Source organism: Amblyomma mixtum, chromosome 9 (assembly GCF_055824585.1).
Source record: "Amblyomma mixtum isolate Tamu chromosome 9, ASM5582458v1, whole genome shotgun sequence".
NCBI classification, from domain to species: Eukaryota; Metazoa; Arthropoda; class Arachnida; order Ixodida; family Ixodidae; genus Amblyomma; species Amblyomma mixtum.
Genome location: NC_143020.1, coordinates 33688933 through 33704487, shown reverse-complemented (window position 1 = coordinate 33704487; position 15555 = coordinate 33688933). Strand labels below are relative to the sequence as shown.

Here is a 15555-nt window from a genome sequence, read left to right as displayed (position 1 = left end):
AGCCTTTAATGCCTCATTATTGTAAGCAGGAGCTGTCGACAAGAAATGTCCCGCTTTTCAGTTGGTCGAAACGGTCGTGACGTCACAGTGCACGAATTTCAAACGGGGCCAATTGTACTTCGGCTACTAACCATGCAACCAATTAAAGGGATCGTATAGTGATGCTCCAAGTAAGTTTGACTGAGTTTAGTTAATTGCTTACTTAACCAATTAGTCCAATTAACCTTTCTATCAGACCAGATAAATAAATAAAAGCGAGTAAGAAATTGGCCGAGCTTGGGAATCGAACCCCGGTCTCCGGAGTGCGAGTCGAGTACGCTACCGCTCCGCCATGCCAGCTCGATGGTTTGGAACGAACAAAGGTGCGTCTAGTGAATACGCTGTCTTCGTTCACTCCCATCTTCCTCCCTTCCCGTCCACCCAGATATGAGAGACAGATACATTTCCTTTCCTCAAAAACCAATTTACCGACGAGCAAGGCGTATTTGTCCGCGTTTCAGATTGGTCCAAATTGTCGTGACGTCACCACGCGCGAATTTTGATGGGTGTCGACCGAAATATGTGAGACAGTTACTGCGCAACTTCCTTTCCTCAAATACAATTTTCGACTAGTGTCTACTGAGATATGTGAGACAATGCGTAATTTCCTTTCCTCAAATACAATTTTCATTTTCTTCACTACGGCCCCTCTTTCTTCTTTCACTCACACTTCCTCCCTTCCTGTACCGTGCGGCTCAGGTGTCCACGGAGACGACAGAGAATTACAGCCCCATTTCCTTTCCTTAAAAAGCGTTGCGTTCAAAGGGCAACGCATCGCGCCGAACGGGTGGTGGCATTCCGTGGACTCCCTGGCAGCGCTACAACACGCTGTCGCGTTCCACTCCTAAAGGCGAAGCATAAGCGTCATTAATTGGCAGTTAATTAATGCAACAACAAAATGTGAAGTGAACAATCGCGTAGCAGAATGCAGAACTCAGGCTTTCGCCTTTCACCACTTTAGCCGCTAAAGTTCCTCGTAATTTTTTTTTTTTTTTTGTGGCGACACAGCCAGTGACGATTATTCCTCTCGACTTGAGCCGACAAACTTTGCGACATTTCGCTTCTCGGAAAATAGACTCCCCGGAGCCCGGTCCGCTGGGAACGCGACAAAGATCGTGTATGTGTCCTTCCACAATTCGGGCCTCTTGTGCGCTTCGTACTCAAGCTGTTTCGCAGCATTCCAGGAAAACAAAGGCGTCTCGCCAAGAAAAACCCATAGAGCAAGTATAACAAGGAATTACGCTGCGAGGCTTCTAAAACGAGATTAAATTTCCGTGACAGTTTTCTTTCACACGCAACACGCAGGCCAAAGCGAGCGGAGATTGAGTAAGATTGATGACAACCCACGGGACAACTCAGCCAAGCCTGATTTGATTAGGACGCCTCGAAGCTCGCAGTGTCAAGCTATTGCTTCACGCTTCGCTAGCTAGCGCTCTCGGCAACTGCAAAACTGGAGACCCAGGAGGGGCCTCAAAGTGGATGGTGCAAGGTGACTCGAGAACCAAAGATAGCTGAAGTCAAGGTTGCGGAGGTCGCGCCAAACGGAGGTAGTACATTGTCTTCGATTGCGCAGTCCCAAACACCCTACATATACCACGCAGGAATTAACTTGCACCACTCTGTAGCCTGTATAGGCTGTACAGCTGCATAGCTGTATAGCCTGTATAGCTCGTATAGCCTGGGCCGTTTGCTGAGGTCACACAGTGCTTAAAACTTCACAGACAGTGGAAAGCTTCCTATGAACGCATTGGACGTTTTTAAGGTCAACAAACAAGAATAAAGAGTTCCTCAACACTGATCACACTTCCACATGCTTCTGGATTTACTCAACGGGATAGCAACGAAGTGCTTGCAGCGTCGTCTAAATTCGGAATAAATTTTATAAACTGTAAAAGAAACAAGGACTAAGGTGAGACAGAAACAAAGGGCAAAAACTTCAAGCAGGCAATTAAAACAACTTATGTTCGGTACTGCTAAGGCATTTGTGCTTGCATTATGGCGCCACCTGCTGGGCTAGCGTCGTACATTGCGAGGTGGTATACAGTGAGTGCCGCATGATGGCTCTACGACGCGCCAAGCAAGAAGTAAATTTACCGGACACGTACTTTTTTACTCGGTAATTTGCGGCATCCGTAATTTATATCGTCATAATTACTCATGCACGCTTCTAAGACAACTCTGAACTCACTAGACGCGCCTTTATTCAGCTGCGATATTCGAAACTCAGCGGGTTTGATTTTAGCGGGTTTGAAGCGCCCCCCGTCTCGATTCCCACTTAGACGCAAATTTTATTTTCTTATTTATTTTCCTTCTTTGACAGTTCGTGCCTTTTGGATTATGGATTGGATTGAGATTATGGTTTAGCTTGTTAAATTATGGACCGGAATATGGGTTATCTCGTTGCATAGCTATGGACTGCATTGTGGTTTGGCAATGAATTGGTGTAAGCGTGACACATCCTGTCCGCTCCACTCATAAGCCATAAAAGGCTTTCTTCATGAAAGTAAATACCTTGAAGAAGCGTAGCTTGATGGGCCAGTTGGTGCATGATCACGAAAAAAAACTGCAGAAAAGAACGCGTTTATAATAAGAAATGTTTGTGTTTGTTATGCTTCGCAGCCGTTGTTGTTTGAGCGCATGTGCATCCGGCTGTTGCGGCAAATTTCACCCGAGTAAAATTAAGTTGTCTTTCCACCGACGTCCTGTCTACTCCTTTTTCTTGTGAACGCGTCCTTTTCTGCGGTTCTTTTTTCCGGGAAGCAAATAACTGTCAAAATGAATTTATTTTCCAGAATGCATTGCTTTCCATTAGTTATCTTCTCAACACCTTCGGCGCGTAAATGCCGTACATTATTTTGATAGAAGTGACGTTGTGTACTACTTCCACGCGAACGAATAACTTTCGCCACATCTTCGGACAGGCTATTCCAGCTTGTCACTCCTTTGACATGCCAGCTCACCACGTGAAACGACTTTGATTTGTAGCAGTCACAAAAAAGGCAATCCCTGTGAACTGCTCCCACTTCCGAATAGTAGAGCACCCTTACGACCGCCATCCATGCACTAAATGTGTAACAGTCTTCTAGCTAACACAGCGCACAGTTTGAATCTATTGGATAACTACCTACTGTCAACACTGCTATCATGGTCTACTGTTTCATACGGCACTGTCAGAGCAATGGCTCATTAAAGCTCTTCTCAGATAATAACTCGACCGCCAAGCTATCTTGAACTGTTTGCATCTGAATCAGTACTCAATCTGCCAAAGGCGAGAACACAGAAGAACCAAAGGGTCCCCAGCTCAGCAAGAGAGAGACCTCTGCTGCTTGAACAGAGGGACCTCACCATCAATCCGTTATAGGTTTTATTCGCACCGAAAATCTTTCCCCACTCGTATAATCTTCCCTTTACCGCTCTGAGAGAATAGCACCCACTGAAAAAAAGAAAATAAAACCGGCCAAAATCGGCATTTCTTTTACATCTAGCTTCCCCTCGGGAATCGCATTAGCAGAAAGGGTCGTACGTCATTAACAGGCAGTCATTCAAGCAAAGTAAAGTATGAATACGCCAGTTCATTAAGACGCAACTCCGCCCGCCCGACAGTTCAGTCAAAATGTGATCGTTCTCTTGCGCGTTCGATGGAGAACATAATGAGTACGGTGAACTGTTAGAAGGAACGAGCTAGTAATTGCTTTCTAGTAACTAGTGACGGGTCACCTCACTCGTTTTAGTGGGGGAGGCAGCGACGAAGAAAATGAACGCAGTGCACGAAACGGCGACGCGCATTAGTCAGAACATCTGTACAAAGAAAAGGAAGATCGCCAGTATAAACCGTGAAAGCGGTTCAAAATTGTTTTTTCGTGCTGATCTGAACTGAAGCCAGCAGGACGAGCTAAAACTCTCTAAATCTCGCAAAAAAAATTCCTATAACTGGGTTGCTCCTGTAATCAGGTAATACTTACACAACAGCTTCATCAATATAGCCTCGGCTCACGTAATGAAAACATGTCGTCGGTGTAAGGGGAAACTACGCTCCTCCCTGCGTGTGACATCTGCGGGTGCGGCGAGACCATAGCACGTATTCTTTAGTGAATGCCCTGCGTGCAGTCCCGAAAGAAAATCTCTATGTCATGCGATGATGCGTCTTGATCTACGCCCGCTGACGGAGGTGCGTGTTCTCGGACAGTGGCCGCGGCGATTAAGACCTGCAAGGCACTTCTCCGTTTCTTGTGAGTGTACGGCCTTCACGTTGAACTATGGCTCTGCCGCAAGCTTTATGTTCTAAATGCTTTTTCTCCTTCACCTGTATATCACCATCCATTTCCCCCGATGGAGGGTAGCAAGGCAATTTATTCTTCCGGGTAACGTACACCTCGCCTTCCGTCGCCTCGCCTGTCGCCTCGCACTGCACTTCTAAATTATGTAGTATACAGGGTCTGTTCTGAAAGTAGTAGGACTGGTTTTTTCCTGGGCGAACGGGCGGACGAGAGGTGGTCTGCGCGTGCAGGATCGTTGAAGGGAGATATTGCGAATGCTGGGGAAAATCGGCAGTCGGCTCTCGGCCGTTGAAGAGAGGAGGTCGCTTGTACTGTGAACCCCTGTCGAAACGTCTCGTCACGCAGAATCATCGAGCGTTTACTGGATCAGCGATACGCGATAAAATTTTGAGTAAATCTTGGTAAAACGGGCAAAGAGACTCACAACATGATTAAGGAGGCCTACGGCGACGCTTCCATGCGTAGATCAGATGTTGTTTGAGTGGCACAAGCTGTTCCGAGAAGGTAAGGAAAGAGTGGAGGAAGACGACCGCTCCAGACGCCCTTCGACCAGCAAGACCAACGAAAATGTGTAGCGAGTGAAACATTTACTTAACAGTGATCGTAGAATGGGTATCAGAATGATTGCTGGTGACTTCAGCACTTCTCAAACCCAATTTTTTGATATCGTGACAGAAAACTTATCCATGAGGAAAGCGTGCGCGAAGTTGGTGCCGGGAGTGTTGCCAGAGGAGGAAAAGGCCAACCGGTAGGATCTTCTTCATCAAGTGAATGAGGACCCCGATTTTTTGCCCAGCACAAGGCGCCAACGCTGCCTCAGCCCCCCTGCAGTCTCGACTTGGCCCCGCCAGACTTTTTTCTATTCCTGAGAATAAAATCGACGCTCAAGGGGAAACATCACGGATCGGTAGAGGTAGTTCAACAGGCCGTGACGAGGGAGCTAAACAGCATTCCGGTCCAGGCGTTCCTGGAGGCGTACGAAAACTGTAAAACTCATTGGCAGCAGCGTGTAGGTGCGGAAGGATGCTACCTTGAAAATTGTAATCGTTTGTACTATTCTCTTGAATAAATTTTGTTAAAAAAAATGAGTCCTACTACTTTCAGAACAGACCATGTATAAACCTCGCCATCATATCCAATTAAATTTTCTTTATTTTGCTGCCAGTTCTTGTCGTTTTCGTAGCAGCAGCGTCAATCACGCTTCGAAGTCTCGGTTTCAATCGAAGCCCGCCTAAGTGCTGTTGTGAAGCTACGCTCCTGCGAATAAATTCATTCGGGTTTCTGTACACCGTAAATGAGACTGGCGAATGCACCAGCTGGAAAGGAAACTGTTTTAACCCGTAATCGTTTGGGCCTCGCAAGTCTTTAACGAGTTGCACGTGAGTGAGATCCCGGCTCAAGACGACAACGCCTACCTAGCACGTTGTGACGTCCCTGATAAGCGCACAGATAAGCAGGGTACGTACTAGTGCACTGCACGGGCTCGGGCCGGCCCGAAAGCCCGGGCCCGGCCCGGCCCGCGGGCTGGGCCGGGCCGGGACATGATCACTTTAGCCGGGCCTGGGCCGGGCCCGGGCCTGATGTTGCGGAAACTGCGGACCCGAGCCGGGCTTGGTTCCGTATAGAAACGGCTGGTGTCCGACTATTCATTCACTATTGCAGAGTGAAGTACATAACTGTGGCATTGGAGCAACGATACGGATGATCTATGGGTTATAGTACGGGCTGAGAAAAAAACTAAGCTTTATTCTTTGACTTATTTATCTCCTCATTTCCACGCCGTGGTGGCTTAGTGGTCAAGGCGCTTGATTACTGAGCCAGGGATCCAGGGTTTGCTCCTAGCCTCGACGGCCGCATTTCTATTCAGGCGACCAGCGTGACAGCCATGTGCCATCTTTGTCAAAAGTAACCAGGCGGCATGGTTTGCTTCTAGCTTGTATAGTGGAGCCCATGCGACTTTCCTAAAGACCAAAAGTTGTTGAAAGGTAAGAAGACCCCCCCGTCCTTACCTTTAACGACCAGCTTCAAGGAAGCTGTAAGGGCTCCACTGTACGAGCTAGAAGCAACCATGCAGCGTGGTTACTTTTGACAAAGACTGTACTTTGTAGTTGCTCGTTGAAGAAACCCAGGTGGTCGAAATGATCCGGAGCCCTCTGCTTCGGTGTCTCTCACAGCTTGACTCCCCTTGGGCCCTTAAGACCCAAAAATATAGCTTTTATTTTATAGCTATATTTTTCTAATGTGAGAATTGACAAACTAAAGCGCGTTTGGTTTTCTTTTTGATCATCTGACCAGAACGTCTCATAAATGAAATAGACACAAAAGCTCATGAGAGTTTGCAAATCTCATCTCATAACCACATCTACCCCTCCTCGCTTCTTCAGCCTGGTTGACATGACAGACGTTTTGCCCTGTAAGTTATCACGTGATTCGCGCGTTATCTTCTGCTTCACCAGCAAGAGAAAAATTTAACCGGTCTTAATCAGCCACTGATCGTTCGTCATCCCAAAACATACCCTCTATCAGAAATGCATTCATGAAGGACATATTAGTTTAGGACGCTTATAGTCTCCAAACCGCACACCGTGAAATACTCAAGCCTTTTAGCTTTTCGTTTCTGCTGAAAGGCGACCAGTTCGGCTATGAGTTCAGCCTGTGAGATCGCGTTCACTAAAAAAAAATGACATCCCACTGTTTGCTAGGCAGCTTTAATGTTTATACTTGGCGGGCGGCAAAATATAACTGATTAAAATCATGGGGGAATGCAAAGTAGTCAATTACGCGCGTGTGCAGCCCTTTTTATTTGGCTCTCGGAACTTCCGAGTTTATCGTCGCGCACCTACACGAGATCACTGTCCAAAAGAGGGCCTGGCGAGCACTACTCTTAATCACTTCCTTCTGGGATAAAAAGAACCAACTTTCTGCAAGCCAAACTGTGGTTTCAGAACCTTTGTCGGCCAGTCTCTTATCGGTCTAGTAGCAGTCTACTTGCTCAGAGTGAGCAGTATACCTCGAGCGTTACTGTGAAACGGGCCGGGCCGGGCCCGGGCTGGGCTTCACTCCAGGATTCACGGGCCGGGCCGGGCTCGCCAGAGCGATAATTTAGCGGGCCTGGGCCGGGCCCGGGCTTGAAGCCGCGGGCCTGGGCCGGGCTCGGGCTTCAGGTCTCGGGCCCGGGCCGGGCTTGGGCCTCAGATTGAGGCCCGTGCAGTGCTCTAGTACGTACAACCCCCCCGCTGATAAAGAGGTTGAGATGTATACGGTCAATACTAAAGGAGCATAGGAGTACCCACTGAGGGCACTTAAGCCACTACCCATCACTCTGTTTCGAATTTGTTCATTAGAGAGCGCTGCACTCGTTCAAATGCTCAGGAATGACGGTAAGGATCTGTATATTAATAAAGCTCGCTGCGACCATCTTTTCTGCGCATTATACGTCTTGTATCGATCTGATTTCACTATTGCAACACGGCGTTCAAGCATGTAGAACTTGCTTGGCTGCTTGAGGCGGGGCCAAGAACCATTGAGAGCGCAAGCGAATCAATATACCGTACAATTCTCTTTTCTTTTCAAACCACCAATAAGCTGTTATTCCGCTTGCGTATACCGCTGTGTTTTTGGCATTATTAAGACAAAAGCCTTTAATGGCTCATACCGTCGTCCGTCAGCAGATGGTGTCATACCTTTGGCAGCGTTTAACTAGTGTTAACTCGGGAACTACCAAAAACAGGAGAAAACGAAGGATTTCTTCAGATAGAGGAGGAAAAAATGAACCTATACGCCACGTTTTATGACTGTAGAGGGATTAGTTAATTAATTAGAGTCAAAAATTTCAAAATTGCGTCGAAATAGCGCGAACGTCGATATAGCCACGCGAACGGTGTGACGTCACATCCACCGCAAGTCGTCACGGCATAGAGAAAATTGCCACAGAATGGTCGGAACAATGTCGGATTTGTATCAGATTAGATAGAAAAATGTGTAATTAAGCGTAATTAACACTTAAGATCCCCGGAAGGTGTATAATTTGGGTATCGATATAGCCACGGAAACAGTGTGACGTCCCATCCACTGGAAGTCGTCGCGGCATAGTGTCCTCGGCTTTCGCCTCTACACAATTTAGTTGCCAAAGTGTCCTCGCAATTTTTTACACGCACCATTAACAGAGTGTTGTCGCTCTATTCTACAGTCAGGAAGTGTTTTTTCAACTTCTGCATTCAAAACAACAACAGGGTAAAGAAAGTGAAATAAATTCACTGAAGTCAGTGCTCTTATTTTGCATCCTCATCTATCATTACATACCGTTTTATGCCCTGAGGCAATCAACATCGGATTTTAAAAAATCTAAACAAAAACATCCCTAAAAGTTGATTGTAAGATGCAGGAACATACTAATACACCTCTGTCTATCCTTTTTGAGTAATTTGACTTAAGGAGCAATTACTGTTAAGCATTCATAAAAGAGGAGTTACACGGCTGGAACGGAAAGCTACATGGCTGGCACGAAGCTGACACAGTTGAAAAATTTTACATTATCGAGGCTCAAACTGTCGACTCCCGCCGCTTCAAGTAAGGGAATGGTCTCACGCAAGTGGAACCCATAATACCCGGCCTGAGTGAAGGATAAACTTGGAAGGAACGTCTACAGCGTTGGCCGGCCGACTTCTTTTGACGCCGGCCTCCATAGAGCCTTGAAGTTAAGCCCGCATCTGACCTCTGGGCTTCAGTAGGATTTAGTTTAAGCCCGGATGTTCGATTTCACGCTCAGTATCAAAGCTCAGAGCAGACCCAGATTGGTTTTGCTGCTTTGTTTGTATTGCAACCCGCCGTTCTCTGCAGAAATGGTCAAATTTATCTCCCGTATCGCTGGCGTCCACCGCCGCTAAAGCATTTTCAAGGCTAGGCCAAAACGCTTTTGAGGAGGCCATGCTTTCTCTGGAGAAAAAGAAGCCTGCAGGTCTGAAGACAGGTTCAAAAAACGTAAGAAACATTTTCCGAACTCTTCACCTAGTTTCCTGTGCAAAAGTGTTTTAGGAAACCTGGAAGGCATGTCCTTTTAGTATGTCCTTTCCGTATGTTCAGACATGTCCTTTTGCTTCAGTACATGTACTCAAACCAGCTGTCACGAGCTTACGTTAACCAAATAATAAAATACCGAGGCACAATAGGCGGTGCCAACTTGAACTATCTTGTTGGCCGCTGTAGGTGGTAAGTCAAAGTATTCTCGTGTTTTGCTGAATTTACTAAAAAACTTTTGAAAAGAACTTTTAGCTATTTGGTTTCCAGTGAAAACTCCAGCGTTAAACTGTTGAAATGAAAGCGCGCGAAATGTGCAAAAATCCCACGTGACTATGGGGCTGTCCACGACGACAGCAGCGCTCTCAAACGTAGCATTCGTGAACGAAGCAGCGTTTGATGATGCCGAGAATGTGACAGGCCGAAAACGAGGAAGTGGGCTCTGGCGGCAAAACTGAGCGTAATCCCTGCCACCCGGCCGCATTCGATGCGTGACAAACCGGCGAGCTAGCTCAGGGTAGCGATACGCAGGCCAAAACGCTAAGCAGTGTTCCTAGTCGTCGGTCGAAAGTTTCGTCTCTCGGGCTGGAGAAAAATCGGCAATTTCAGAAGGAAAGCAAAGCGTAGGAACGCTAAGACGTCACATGAGAGAAGAGAGGCGCTAAACGCCGTCAACGAAACCTAATGTTCCTGCTTGCATGTAGCTGCCGAGAACCAGCGAGTGCGCTGTTTTTACACTGAGCGCTGCCAAATGACAGCTGTTACTTTCAGTTTTGGCGCCAGCGCCAGCTTCATTTTTTTCCTGCCGTCAGATTAGTGACGTCATCGATTCCGGCTATAGTTCAAGAAATCCGCGTTTGAGAGCGCTGCTGTCGCGGCGCACGAGTGCATAGTAACGTGAGATTGGGTCATGTTTCGCGCGATTTCATTTCAAAGTAGAAAAAAACTAAAACTATTGCCCAGATGTAAATAATAACTGATTAAAATTGTTTAACGTTCTCTGGGAAGCTGTACAATCTATAGTTATTTTCCCAGGAATAGCAATAGCCAGAAAGGTAATTATTCAGTTATTTATTTTTTAATTTGAAGTAAATAAAAAGATACTCTGACTTAATATATACAGTTGTTAACAACGTGGTCGAAATTTCCTACACCTATTACGCCATCCTTTAGTTTTAAACCTTGGCTAAACCTTGCTAGGACACCTGGGGAAAAGGGCCTAGGTGGAGGTGTCGCTGACTATTTTACTCCAACAGCATCTAACAGCTTCGACACAATAAATAGCACATCGGCTCTTCAACCACCCTCACAAGCAAACTTTGTCGCAAAAAAAAAAATAGAGCCGACGAAGAGAAGCTGACGGCAAACAAGATTCGAAGATGTTGCGAATTCGGATTAAACTGCGCATAGTTAAAACCTAGCTTTTCTGGAACAGTAAAGAAAAGAACAATAAATATGTAAAGAAAACGACGAACCGCAGGCGAGCAAGAAGCAAGGCGCAAATCATTGTCTAGAACAGCTACACTTGTTCTGGCGGGTGAAAAGGTACTGCAAATGCACTCCAAACATAAAAAAATCTGGTCAGTTGCCCAAATTTCTAGCATTCGAATGGTGTTAGTTTCAACCACTGAGGCGTCATTGCTTGTTCTTTATGTCTGCAGTAATAAAGGAGCTAATACCTATAACGGAGCAGAAACATTGTTTCCTTGATAGTGTTGCTGCTGTGGCGCTTCAAAAGTAGCTAGTATAGTTTCGTTTTCTTTCACTAGGCACCGCAAGTACATTCAACGAACCAAATTGTCTGCGTTGTGTCTGCGAAATTGAGTCCTTTAATTTACTCCAGGCGAATATCAATATCAGGCCACAATGCGTCCCTAAAGCTCAATAATGTACTTTACATAACGGAAATGTACCTGCGTACGGTCATATCCACGAGCTCTGCTGAATACTGTCGCTGTGTGGTATGCGGAAGGTGCAGCCTCCGCAATAAGCCATGATCTTGCAAACGTCAACATATCCCAGAGTATTTTGCATAATAAGTCCATATAAAAAACCTTACGCGGTCGAAATTATCCAGAGCCCTCCACTGTGGCATCCCTCATGATATGAATCGTTTTGGGACGTTAAACACCATTAAACTAAACCAAACCAAACCCACTTCCTACGACAGGAGGTCGGAAATACGTCTCCTTCTCTTTCCTGCCTATAGCAGATTTTTATTATAGGAAGATTTTATTATAGTAGATTTTTATTATCAGAAGGTATTTCTGCGACGAAAACTCACTTGCAATGTCCGTTAGTAACTAAAACAACAGCGTCAAAGAGGAAAAAAAGTTACACCACCAGACAGCACAACCTAGACGTACCGTAAAACTTCACAATTTCGATTTTTATTTCTTGATTTCCGTGAGAAATTCTTTTTTCAGGCCACCAAAATCTCCTACCCTTCTGTCATGAAGAGATTTGAAATGAAGCCGGTATCAATGACTCTGTGAAACCGCCACTTGACGCTTCGATAAAAAGTTTGAAAATCAGATGAACAATCAAACGCCCCTTTGCAAAGATGTAAATTTAAAAGGACAGCGCTTAAAAGATCACATTTTCCCAGAGCAGCACAATAGAACGTACAGACAACGCATTCAGTTTCTACAAGTAGTTCTGCCAGAGAACGACAGCCCTTTATCCCTTATATCCTGGTACCCTGTTTTCAGGCCATTCATCGGTGATCTCCAACAAAAGGAGCAGAAACGCTTCCCAAGAGAATGCGAAAGACCAGGAAGCAGCATTCGCAACAAACAACAGCGAGGTCTTCTTTCCTTCCCTCCTCCGAATGAACGTTAAGTGGAGGTGCACACTTGCCGTCCCGGTAAAGGGAAGCAACGTCCAGAAGCTTCCCCTTTTTTCCTCCCCGCTGGACAGCCACGTCGCAAGCCGGACTTCGAATGAGACCCGGAGAACAAAGGGGTTTCGGGCTCAACAACAGACAAGGGAAGGAAGCCATTGGTGGGGAGAAAGCGGCGACCGGAAAAGCCTCAAAGGACACTTAGTCCCGACGTCCTGGGCGCAACGGGAGGGCAGGGAATCGGGCGAAACCGGAGAGGACCCCCCGCGAAGCGAGGACAATGGATGGGCCGAAAAAGAGAGAGAAAGATGAGGCTACCAAATCCACCAGTCTAAGAGCCACCGCTGCCATGCAGCGGGAATATAAGAGACACCGCCAGAACCAGAAGCAAGAAGAGGGAAGTAGGGAGTGATAATGCAACGCCCATAACGGGCCGGTCGGGTTTCCCGCCCGACAGGCCACAAAGGCGGCTGTCAGCTATCGTGTCGTCGTAGTCGTACTCGCCTGGCGCCCTCCCGCGTGCTTGGCTTCCCTATTTCCCCAATTTAACCAAGCGTATCCCTTCCTACCTCTTTTACCTTCTTCCCTCGTCGCCATATACACACTGAGGAGAAACGAGAAAGACTGAGTGGGAGTATGTCAGTTTGTCCTTGGCAGTCGGGTTGGCGGTTCGGAGTGAACTACCAAACAAACAAAAAAAACCACTTTACCTCTTCTTCCTCTTTCTGTTCAAAGACATGTCGGCTGCGCTAGAAGGTTGAAAGAGTTTGTTGTTAAAGGCACTTGAGCTTAAAGCGAGCATGCTGTGAAGTGAAGAGGCATGCCACTTCCAGACCGAGCCTAACGGGCCCGACTAAAACGCAAACTGCACATGTTTGCATGCGGTAAGTAACATCCGCCCGGCTAGACGTCGTGACGCGAATTGCTGCGACCCAAGAAAAAAAAAGATTTTATTCCTAGGCACTTAGACGCGTTCGGGAAGCTCAGGAAAATTTTATTTTATCAGCAGAGGAAAAATTCAATCAGGATAAAAGTTGCATACACGTGTAGTCTGAGATATCTCGCAAAGTTCCTACTGCCTGCATTTGTTTGGTATGCTCATTTTTCAAGCGCACGTTTGGCAACATTTCCTTATCCAATCGCAAAGCAAAATTCACTGTTGCAGCACATTTTTTTTAGTTTATTGGAACCTCAAAACTTTGTTACGAATGCACATCAATTGTTAATAATAACGTGCACTGAAGAACTGATCTTTGCGGAACACTGCCACTTTCATGCAGTGCGGACGCTTTTAAACAAGGTTGTCCTTTTGTAATTGATCATTCCCGTTCAGAAAGGCCATAAACGTCAAGGGTGAATTGAAAGGAGGAAAGAAGATTAGCAGTGGTATATACTAATCATTACCAGGCAAAGCTATGGATGGTCAACTTTTATTGTCTGATTGAAACGCATTCATCTCTGTAGGTACGTATAACCAGATAATTTTGTGTATTAAATTGCAACCTACATTTTTTTTCTTTACAAGACGACTGGCAGACGAAATGGCAGTACATTTCCCACTTGCAAATGTACGGCTAAGCGGCTTGTACCGCCAGCGCGACCTCACTGGCGGTCCTATCAAGCTATCTTCCTGTCAAGAGGTCCTGTCAAGCTATCCTTCAATTATATGGGCAGAATACGGTACGTCACTCTTGAAATGCTAGTCTATGGGAATGGAGGAAAGTAGCCGGGCGGCAAATATGAGAAAGCAGCCGGGCGGCAAGTACCGCCCACTCAAGGTAGCGAGGCTGCAAAATCTCCACTCCTCTCAGCACGTCCGCACAGCGTTCGCTAAAATATTTCTTCTACCTTCTCGCCGAGAGTAGGTGTAAGCTTGAAATGCTTGAAACGAGAGCTTGAAAAGGCTTGAAAAAAGCTTGAAAAAGCTTGAAACAAGAGGAGTGCCACTTTCTAGCACGGCTAGTAGGTGATCGTAACTGCACTCGGGTACGGGTGACGTCCAACAGTTCCCGGACTAGCTACATCCTCCGTACGTTGATATTACTCAGCCAGCTGCAGCCACATTCAGCCGCTTAACTTCGTGTTAGGAAGGGCGCTCAGTACTCTGATTCTATGGCTGCTTTCTTGCCATAGCGCTCGCACGCTCGTTTTCGTCCCCACCTATGCGTTAAACCGTCTTGGCCGCATTCTCATCTTTGTAGAGGCGTAGAGCTGTCGTTAGCCACGTAGGCGAGCCTCGCTATCTCTAAACTATAGTGCCTAGAATATACTGGCAGTATATTCTAGGCACTATACTCTAAACTACCCGGCTCGAGTGCGCGCAGCATTTAGAAGAGCACAAGCAACGGATTGATGATGATGAAGCGATGAAGGGAAGAGGCGTGCCATGTTTTAAGAGGGAGAAGAAGAGGAAGAAGCAGAAGAAGAGGCTGCCAGTAAGAACGGGCTGCACAAGAGGGTGGAGCGATGCCTGAGTGGTCTCAGGCATCGGGAAACAAAGCTGCTCAGGTTTTGCTGGTTTCAGGCTCGGGCATAAGGCATGGACAATTTTTTTTTTCTGCTAGAAACAGTGCGGAGGGAAACTTTCGGAATATTGGAATGTCTCCGAGAGGTTCGGCTTCATGTCCGGCATCAAATTGGCCACGGTTTCCGGACGATGTTTGTCGGAATATTGAATCAGTGACACAATCGTGAACAAGAAGACATCAGGACTTCAACTGGCCGCGTTACTATCCAGGTATAACGTGCTGAAATTCTTTTTCACCTCCCGCAGAATTCAAGACCAGAACACGTTGCCTCGGGCTATTCACTTATTTCAATCTCGAAGAATTTCTTCAGCCATAGAAGACAAAAAAAAAACATGTACTTGCTTGCCTAGAGCCAGATTGTATAATTCACTTCTTTTGTTTCATTTCTCTTCTGTGCATTGTTGCACTTTCCGTAGAAAATCTGCACGCACCACAATGTACGCGCACTGCAAGGCTTGAGCACAATCACTGAAGAACGTTGCTAAGGTAAAACAACTGCTTACCACCGCCGCCAGCTTCGAAAGGGATATGGCTCCTGCAATCTAATATTTCCAGGACAACGAACAACAGCTTTTACAGCATATATTGCTGAACCGGAAGCATTCTAATGCATCTACGGTATACTGCATAATGTACATTAATGCACAAATTGCTGCTTACATGGGAGGTGCAGAAAACCTGATCTGATATCTTCTGAAGGCCAAAGCACGGTATCGCTTAAGTATACCTTAAGACTCACGTTAGCCTGCAAGCTCGCTGCGCCGCTGTTCCCGTGGTAATTGAGACCGAAATGGAGAGTCCCGCGCAGACGATCATTGCGCTGTAGAACACTGGGTGACAGCAGCCATATTCC

General features: G+C 46.4%; 1 protein-coding gene across 3 annotated transcripts in view; it reads right to left on the bottom strand.

Moving 5' to 3' along the window:
• Window positions 1–15555, bottom strand: part of LOC149328699 (uncharacterized) — a 340147-nt gene that overhangs the window by 68621 nt on the left and 255971 nt on the right. The window lies entirely within an intron of this gene.